This window comes from Pelobates fuscus, chromosome 4 (genome assembly GCF_036172605.1).
Source record: "Pelobates fuscus isolate aPelFus1 chromosome 4, aPelFus1.pri, whole genome shotgun sequence".
Lineage (NCBI taxonomy): Eukaryota > Metazoa > Chordata > Amphibia > Anura > Pelobatidae > Pelobates > Pelobates fuscus.
The window spans coordinates 87,948,227-87,958,108 of record NC_086320.1 but is presented as its reverse complement, the minus strand read 5'-3'; positions in this window follow the sequence as shown (position 1 = coordinate 87,958,108).

Below are 9,882 nucleotides of genomic sequence, written 5' to 3'. Positions count from 1 at the left end.
TATAATGTGACACATGGGGGCTGGGGAGGGGGCTGTAATGGGACACATAGTGATACCGGAGAAACTGACGGAAGCCAAGCACAGAGAGATGGACACAGGTTTCTTCAGGAAGGAAGAGATTCTTTATTGGATCACCGATCGGGACTCAGAGGGACTAGCGTCACCAAAATACAGCAAAGTCTGAGTCCTGAATACATAGAGTACATTCCTTATATAGCACTGTAGCTCCTCCCACAATTAACTACACCCACACATACCCTTAACCTATTTAATGAATAGAGTCTAAACTCATCCATCCGGTCTAACCACGTGGCTCATCTGATACAAAGGAGAGGGACGCGTAATTCCAGTTCTTACATTCCTGCACCTGGTCAGTACAGTGATGACAGTATCTTAGCTACGTGTAATTAACTAACTGATACTACAAACACATATACATACATATGCCTTGTGGCAATCTTAGCCTGCTAAACTTGTATTTTACTGGAATTACATCACATTCCCCCCTTTGATGCCTCTGATATTTCACAATTACTTGAGGCATCACTTAACCTTGGTTTGCATATACCTCAGGTTACCATGAACCAGACCAGACTTATCTTATGATGTGAATCTTCAACATTCATCTTCTTGCATTGGTTCTCCCTGATCTAGAGCCTTATACTTATATATCGCCATTATCTGTGCAGCAGCCTTCCTCTCTGCTATACTTCCTATCAGGCTTTGCACAGACCTAACTACTAAGGGTATAAGACACGGTAGGAGTAGACACAACAGTAAAATCAGTAGGACTCCACCTACCACTGCCTTAAGCCCTCCAAACCACTCATACCAGCTACCAAACCAACTACTTGGATTGTACCCTTTCCATACCTGAGTAGGCACATGCGCTAGTTTAACCATATGGCTAGTAAGCTCAGCTATTGCTTGCCCTTCGTCATCTATTTGAAGACAGCAATTACTTAGGTTAAACTTCCCACATACACCTCCCTCTACTGCCAAAAGGTAATCCAAGGCTAATCTATTTTGGTAGACTGCTGTCCTCATCCTGGTGTTATGCTTCGCTAGAAGATTGAGCGCTTGTGATGTCTCATTTGTGATAATCTCAACCACCGCCTGTAATCTTATAATACGGTTGAGCATATAAATAGGGGTTCTATAACCAAAGGTACCATCCTCAGCCCACGTGGCTGGCCCATAGTAATCTATAATACGCTGGGGAGGCCATTCATCATCTTCCCAGGCGCCTATCTCTATGGGTCCCCTTTTCTTCCTATGATTCACATCATACACTTTAACACCTAAAGTCTCACCTGTTTCAATCGGTAACAAGAAGAAGGATGGTTTGAGCATACCCAACACACATGCCCCTTCCCAGTCCTGTGGCAGCTCCGAATAGGCTTTCTTACCACAGATCCAGTACAAATTTGCTGGGGCTCTCCAAGTAGATGTGATGGATAGATCAAACCACACATCCTTTAAATTGGCATATCTAGCAAACGGGTTAGATGGTTCTGAGACATTTGAAGCCGACCACCAAGTTGTATTCTTTGTATCATCATCATAAGCTTTTTGCCCTAGACAAGTTAATTCTCCTACAGAAGTATTATACATTATTCCTTTCCTTGCTATGCAAACATAACCTATGATGGAGGTCTTTAATCTCCACTCAGATTTACCTCTAACACTCATATGATAATCGGCTTGTGTAGATATTAATTGGTCAACTGCCTCAGAACCGGACATTACCTCCTTTGCTTCCCAAGGCCATTGGTCTCCCATGTTAGTACCTCCACACACATAGCAGTTGGTAACATTAAGACTACCGGCAATACTTTCAGCTAAATCGATGAACAGGTTTTTAGCATTATGGGGGATCTTATTATCTATACTCATCTCTTCGTAAAAGGAATGGTATACTTGATGAGTCTGGGAGGATACCGTATCAGTCTCTATTCCTATAAACAATAATGTCCCAGGATCTAAACCCGTCCCGTATATTTGAAACCCAAATAAATTTCCATACTTATCTAAGAACTTGTCGGGGTTATTAATGAGTATATGGACTGGGTTGCATTCCATAGACTTACAATAAGGGCTAGTCGGCAACTTAGTCACTATCATGTCTTTGTCTACTGTCTGTCCCCAAGTTGCCCACCCCACACAAGACCAATATGGGCAAAAGTTATAATCTCTATTTGGGCATCTAGGACTTACATATTTATTTTTGCTACTGGGACAAATATATTTATCGTTAGACCCATACGTCCTCTCCCATCTAAGATCCCCACATACATTCCACGGCTTTCTACCACTCGATATCGCTTTACACGCATCAAATAGCAGAACACCCGAAGAATGTATGGATTCTAACACCGTTTTATTAATTAGGGTCCCCTGAGGATCTCCATTCCTGAGAGTCAACCAAATTGTACGAGGCTGATACTCCGGACTGAAGCACTTAGGTTCTCCTACTCCTAAATGGCACACACTATAATCTATATTTAAGTATCTACATCTCGATACATCTCCTTTACATTCGTATTGTGAATGCCAAATTAGGGTTTGGGAAATATGGTTACCTGTTCTCGTAGTCTTAATGCATACCTCACAGCTAGGAGTGTCGGTACCTCTACCTTCCTGAATATAAAAACACATATAAATAAACACTATCAAAAGCACATCTTTCGCCGTCATCCTCAGTCTTCGTCCGTGCGATGGCGCCTCAGCTTCCAGGATGTGAGGGGCTGCAGGGAATGGAGTTCTGCTCATCTTCACAGGTGTCCCTTCGAGACTTTCCTGGCTTATACACTATGTGATGGTAAGCGGACAGGCTTTATTATGGCCTTCTCACTCACACCTGTAACAATAAAATTTGTAATCCACAATAATTCCTCGTTACTCCGACTGAGTAGTGCGTTTTAACCGGATCTTGCAGGGATTCTCTGGATCTGCTGTAACTTGCCAAGAATCGACTGCTGCTGGTTTAACCCTGGAGTGATGTATCCACGGAGTCACTTCTGCTACTTTTATTGCTGTAGGGGTAGACAAAAGAACAACATAAGGACCTCTCCACTTGGGCCCTAACGGTACATTATTCCACTCTTTAATCCACACTTGATCTCCTGGATGATAACTATGAACAGGGGGATAAATATTCACAGGTAATCTATCTTGTACCCATTTCTGTACCTCCTCCATAGTCTTACCCAACTCTACAACCTGCTGCCGGGTAATTCCTTCTCCCAACTGACTCAAGTCCCCCCTTAAGTTACCAAGTACGGGAGGTGGTCGCCCATACATGATTTCAAAAGGAGAGAGGCCCATCCTTCTGGTAGGGGTACTGCGGATTCGCAATAAAGCTATGGGTAAGAGAACGTTCCACTTAAGTTGGGTTTCCTGACACATTTTAGCCAACTGGTTCTTTATAGTTCTATTCATTCTCTCTACCTTACCAGAACTCTGGGGTCTATATGCAGTATGAAGCCTCCACTTTATACCAAGCATATGAGTCAGTTGTTGTAGGCACTGGTGAACAAAAGCTGGACCATTGTCCGATCCTATAGAACAGGGTAGTCCATATCGGGGTATTATTTCTCGTAGCAGGAATCTCACAACTTCTCCTGCTTTCTCTGTACGAGTAGGACATGCTTCTACCCAGCCTGAATAGGTGCACACAATTACCAGCAGGTAACGATGTCCACCCGATTTAGGCATCACTGTAAAGTCTATTTGTAGATCGGACATGGGGAGTCCCCCCATAAACTGAACTCCTGGTGGCTTTACTGGTCCTTGTCTTGCATTATTCTTAGCACACGTTACACATCTGCGTACAATGGCCTGAGTCAAGTTGGACAATCTTGGTATGTAGAAATGTTTTCTAAGAGATTCTTCAGTACTGTCTCTCCCAGAATGTGTCCCGTTGTGATAATTTTGGACAATTTCTACCGCTAGCGATGCTGGTATAACTATTCTTCCATCTTCTAGCTGATACCACTTGTTCTCCAGATACTTTCCCGGTTCAGTCTTTAACCACTCCTCTTCTTGAGCTGTATAAACTGGAGTCCATTGGGACAGTGGAGTTGGTATAAGAGCAGCTATATGCCCTACATACTCCTGTCTTCCTGATTCAGCAGCACGCTTAGCTGCACTATCTGCCATCCGATTTCCCTTGGTTACATCACCATCTCCTCTCAGATGCGCTCGACAATGTATGATACCGACTTCTTTCGGCTCCCACACTGCTTCCAATAGTTGTAGGATTTCAGCTGCGTACTTGATTTCTTTGCCTTCTGAATTCAGTAGTCCTCTTTCTTTATACAAAGCTCCGTGGGCATGAGTGGTTAAAAACGCATACTTAGAGTCCGTATAGATATTTACTCTTAAACCTTCAGCCAATTGTAACGCTCGTGTTAGTGCTATTAATTCTGCCTTTTGTGCTGATGTTCCTTTCGCCAGTGGCCGAGCTTCTATCACCTTGTCTATTGTTGTCACTGCATATCCTGCATAGCGGATCCCTTCTTTCACATAACTACTGCCGTCGGTGTAATATTGAACATCGGGGTTCTGGATGGGAAAATCACGAAGATCTGGTCTACTTGAGAATACTTCATCCATTACTTCCAAACAATCATGTTGACTTTCAGTAGGTTGTGGCAAAAGGGTAGCTGGATTTAAGGTGTTTACAGTCTCTAAATGCACTCTTGGGTTTTCACACAACATTGCTTGATACTTGGTCATACGGCTATTACTAAACCAATGATTTCCTTTGTAATCCAACAACGTCTGTACTGCATGTGGGACTCGTACATAAAGTTCTTGACCCAGAGTGAGTTTATCGGCTTCAGCTACTAGCAGGGCGGCTGCAGCTACGGCTCTTAGACAAGGTGGAAGTCCGCTGGCCACTGCATCCAGTTGCTTAGACATGTAGGCAACAGGTCTTTGCCATGATCCCAAGTACTGTGTCAATACTCCCACAGCCATTCTTCTTTGCTCGTGTACATATAAGTAGAATGGTCGTGTGTGATCAGGTAGGCCTAATGCTGGGGCACTCATCAAAGCCTTCTTCACATCTTCAAATGCCGTTTGCTGTTCTTGGGTCCATAAGAAGGGGTCGTGCTCTGTACCTTTGATAGCTGCGTACAGAGGTTTTGCTAGTATCGCATAACTGGGAATCCATATCCTACAGAAGCCTGCTGCCCCCAAGAATTCTCGCACTTGTCTTCTATTCTTGGGTATTGGTATTTGGCAGACAGCTTCTTTTCTCTCTGGCCCCATAATTCTTTGACCTTCAGAGATATGGAATCCTAGATACTTGACAGTTGGCAAACACAACTGAGCCTTCTTTCTAGACACCTTGTATCCTGCCTTCCAGAGAATGTGTAGTAGATCGTGCGTTGCTTGCTGACAGATTTCTTTTGTAACTGCTGCTATCAACAAGTCATCTACATATTGTAACAATACACACTCTCCTGGGATGGACTCGAAATCCAATAGATCTTGACTTAGGGCTGAACCAAATAGGGTAGGTGAATTTTTAAACCCTTGGGGCAGTCTTGTCCAAGTCATTTGGCGTTTTGAGCCCGTTACAGCGTTCTCCCATTGGAAAGCGAAAATACATTGACTTTCTGCGGCAATTCGGAGGCAAAAGAAGGCATCTTTGAGATCTAAGACTGTGAAGTAAGTAGCCCCGCCCGGAATTAAAGCAAGCAGGTTATATGGATTGGGTACAACTGGATGTATGCTAACAACCGCATCATTGACTGCTCTTAAGTCCTGCACAGGTCGATACTCATCTGTGCCGGGCTTTTGAACAGGCAGCAATGGGGTGTTCCAGGGGGAAGTACAGAATTTTAGGATACCATACCGTATGAACTTATCCAGATAGGATTGGATGTTCTTCTTAGCCTTCTGCGGAATGTGATATTGTCTTAGGCTCACTGGATAAACCCCATGTTTCAGTTCAATTTTTATTGGTGGAATATTGCGGGCCAGTCCTGGTGGGTTGTTCTCTGCCCAAACTCCTGGTATGTTAAACAATGTCTCATCACTCCTAGGGTTTTGGCTAGTCAACACTGTATAAAGTCGCCACTCTTCTTCCTTTGGTACGGATAAAGTCATAATACCTGAAGGTCCATTAAACTTTAAAGATGTTGTTCCATCTGGTAGGAACGTAATCTGCGCTTGTAATTTGGATAGCATATCACGTCCCAGCAATTGGACTGGACATTCAGGCATATAAAGGAATTGGTGTTTTACTACGTGGCCTCCCAATGTACAGAGTCGACTTTTAAGAACCGGTCTTTCAGCACTTCTTCCAGTTGCTCCTATCACAGTAATAGTCCTTCCAGATGGAGGAGCAACTAGATTAGTCACCACTGAATGTTCAGCACCAGTGTCGATCATGAACGCACTCCTTTTCCCCCCTATTGATACATCGACCATAGGCTCCGCTCGACCAAGGGGGATGGAGCCCGGTCGGTATCAATAGTCCTCCATGACCGTGTCAGCCAATCCTACAAAGTCCCTACCTTCTCTATCGCGAGACCTTTGCGCTGCTGGAATATACCTGTCTTCCCTAACACTTCCTCTGTTCCCATTACTCCCTCTATAACCATTACTCCCTCCGGGACCTCCTCTACCTCTCGCTCTGCCTCTAAAGTTTCCGTAGCCTGCCCTGGGTTGGTCTCTCTCGTACTGCTCTCTTTGCGGACATTCGTTCCTCCAATGCCCTTCTTCCTTGCAATACGCACACTGATCCCTACTCAAAGGCTCCCTACTCCATCTATTATTGCCTCTATCTGGGCCCCGTTTATCTACGCCTGCGATCGCTACCGCTAGCATATCAGCCTTTTTACGCATCTTGCGCTCCTCCTCTTTCTTGCTTTCTGTTTCCCTATTCATATAGACCTTATTAGCTACCTCCATTAGTTGGGAGATTGACATACCTGCAAACCCTTCTAACTTTTGTAGCTTGCGCTTAATATCTCCGTAAGCTTGGCTGACAAAGGCGGAGTTAACCATTCGGGAATTGTCTGCGTCTTCCGGATTAAAGGGGGTGTACAAGCGGTACGCCTCCAATAATCGGTCATAAAAGACACTGGGCGCTTCATCGCTTTTCTGGATCACCTCAACTGTCTTCGACATGTTAATGGCTTTCTTTCCTCCGGCTTTCATGCCAGCAATTATAGCGTCTCTATAGGCTCTGAGTTGAACCATATCAGCACCATTTACGTTCCAATCGGGATCAGTGTTGGGATAATGTGTTGCGGCCCATGCTGCTGGATTAGCTTGGTTCAAAGCACGGGCTCTATCCTCTAATGCTTTAATGGCTGCTTGATTTATTCTTGTCCTTTCCTCATTGTTAAATAAAGTCATTAATAACTGCTGGCAATCAGCCCATGTCGGATTATGTGTCTGTACTATTGAGGTGAACAGATCAGTCATGGCTTGTGGTTTCTCAGTATACGAGGAATTATGGGTCTTCCAGTTTAAAAGGTCGGTAGTGGTGAAAGGGACATATACGAAGACAGGGTCAGCGTGTGCCATTTGACCTGCGGCATCGATATAAGCTGACCCGGGATTTAAGCGAAGAGGCATCTGATAGTGCTTTAATTGTTGGGCACCAGTCAACTGTCGGGTTTGGATGGGGCTACGTAGGGAAGCGTCAGTCATGGGTTCCGGTCGGGGAGATATAGGGTATGGGGATGTGGGAGGTTGGTTTTGGGAAAAGGTAGTGAATAGAACACTTCGGGCCGAGCTAGATGAAGCTTGACCGGAAGTCTGAAGTGGCGCCAAATCAGGATATTCGTTTCTAATGGGGGTGGGTTCTGGTTCCGGAAGGGGAGATTTAGTACGAGGGGGGGTGGATCCTGTACTGGAGGAGGAAGCGGAAGTGGATGAGGGTAATGAGGGAAGGGTTACAGGACTTCCTGTATTTGCGTCACTTCCTCTTACCGGAAAGTAAGGGGGCGGCAAAGGGATCTCGGACTCAGGGGGCGTGTCCAAAATGGGCCTAACACCAGCCCTAGTGGACGAACAAGTCCTAGCTACCATGAGGCGACACTGTTCCTCGTGGCATGTCCGGAGCCATTTTGGCGAGTCATTTACGGCCTGTCTCCAACAATCAATATAAGGAAACTGGCCGTAAAGTTCAGGCCTACCTGATACAGCCACGTGTAAGCGCTGTACCAGAGTTGGATCCAAACTGCCACGTGGCGGCCATGCCGCAACCAAAGTAGGCCACTCCCTAGTGCACAAAGTGACCAAACGTACAGGGGACATCTTAACCCCAAAATCACAAACTTTGAATCCCTTTTTAAAATTCTTAACCATACATCCTAAGGGATCCGGAATCGTTGACTGCGACGCACCCATATTTAACAGTGGAACGTCGTCGACAACGATTACTATACACGCGTACTATTCAACAGTCACACCCGTTTCCTCTGGCAACAGCACCACGTGGTACGGTTACCAAGTGAAACGTACACAATAACAATAAACACTCAGGGAATTCCCGTACACACACAGCTGCTACACCAGTCACTATATAATCAATATTATGCCCTTTGGCGTAACTACACAGTCACCCACGCTATAATTCTCTATATACGAATTACCCGTCTATAACACACCCCAGTAACATCGTCTTTTACAAATAGCGGTTACAGTACGGTTAGCATAGGTCAAAGCACAAGTTAAGGTCACAATACAATTATTAGTGGTTATGGTGTTAAACATGCAATGGACGACAATGATTAGTACTTATTATATAATGTCAGTAAATATACAGGGTTATGGTATGGTGCACTATAATACAGCAACACACTATTAACACTCTCGCTAGACGGCTGAGCTCGCGCTATCTAACAAGATATACACTTTACTAAAACAATCGTTAACACATTTACAATTCCCAACTAAACTATTGGCCAGTACCTTGAATGGACTACCTAAAACTATATACACCCGTTTTGGTTAGCCACACTGCCCAATCACCACATATATAGCGAGCTAGAGAACCGAATTTACACAGACGCCTCTTAGTCGCACTATACAACGAGCTAGAGAACCGAATTTACACAGGCGCCTCTTAGTCGTACTATCAAAAGTCTAGTGGGTTCCAAATTTACACGCCTTCCCACTTAGCCCAGATAGGATGAGAACTAGCGAACCGAATTTACACAGGCGCCGCTTAGTCTCCCGGTCCCTCCGACCTAGCGAACGTAATATACACCCTAGAACGCTAGTCTAGACAAGACACCGGTGTCCGGCTAGGGCTATTTACACCAGGACCCCGCCTGACTAACCAAATCAAACGGTCTGACTAAAGAGCGTTCGATCGAGCGGTGCGCCTTCGCTCCTTCCCTCCGACAGAGGGGGCAGATACAGATTCAAAAACCCCTTTGGGCCTACCGCACAATCGGTATACCCCTAGCGGGTCCTGCCGTCTAAAACAGCAGTTATCTTACCTCCTCGTTCCTGAACCTGAGTTCACACTCATCGACGGGGACACCCCAGCACTTCTCACGTAGAGGCCGATGATCTCCTGGACAACAGACCAGTGGCGCCGAGACGAAGGGAGGTCCACGCAGAAGTTCAGGGGTGCAGCCGTAGAGAACGTGGGCAAAGATAGACCGTCTCACGCCTCTGCCTCTCAGCTACCGTTGAACGATGAGCTTCCCGGCCAATGCACCAAATGATACCGGAGAAACTGACGGAAGCCAAGCACAGAGAGATGGACACAGGTTTCTTCAGGAAGGAAGAGATTCTTTATTGGATCACCGATCGGGACTCAGAGGGACTAGCGTCACCAAAATACAGCAAAGTCTGAGTCCTGAATACATAGAGTACATTCCTTATATAGCACTGTAGCTCCTC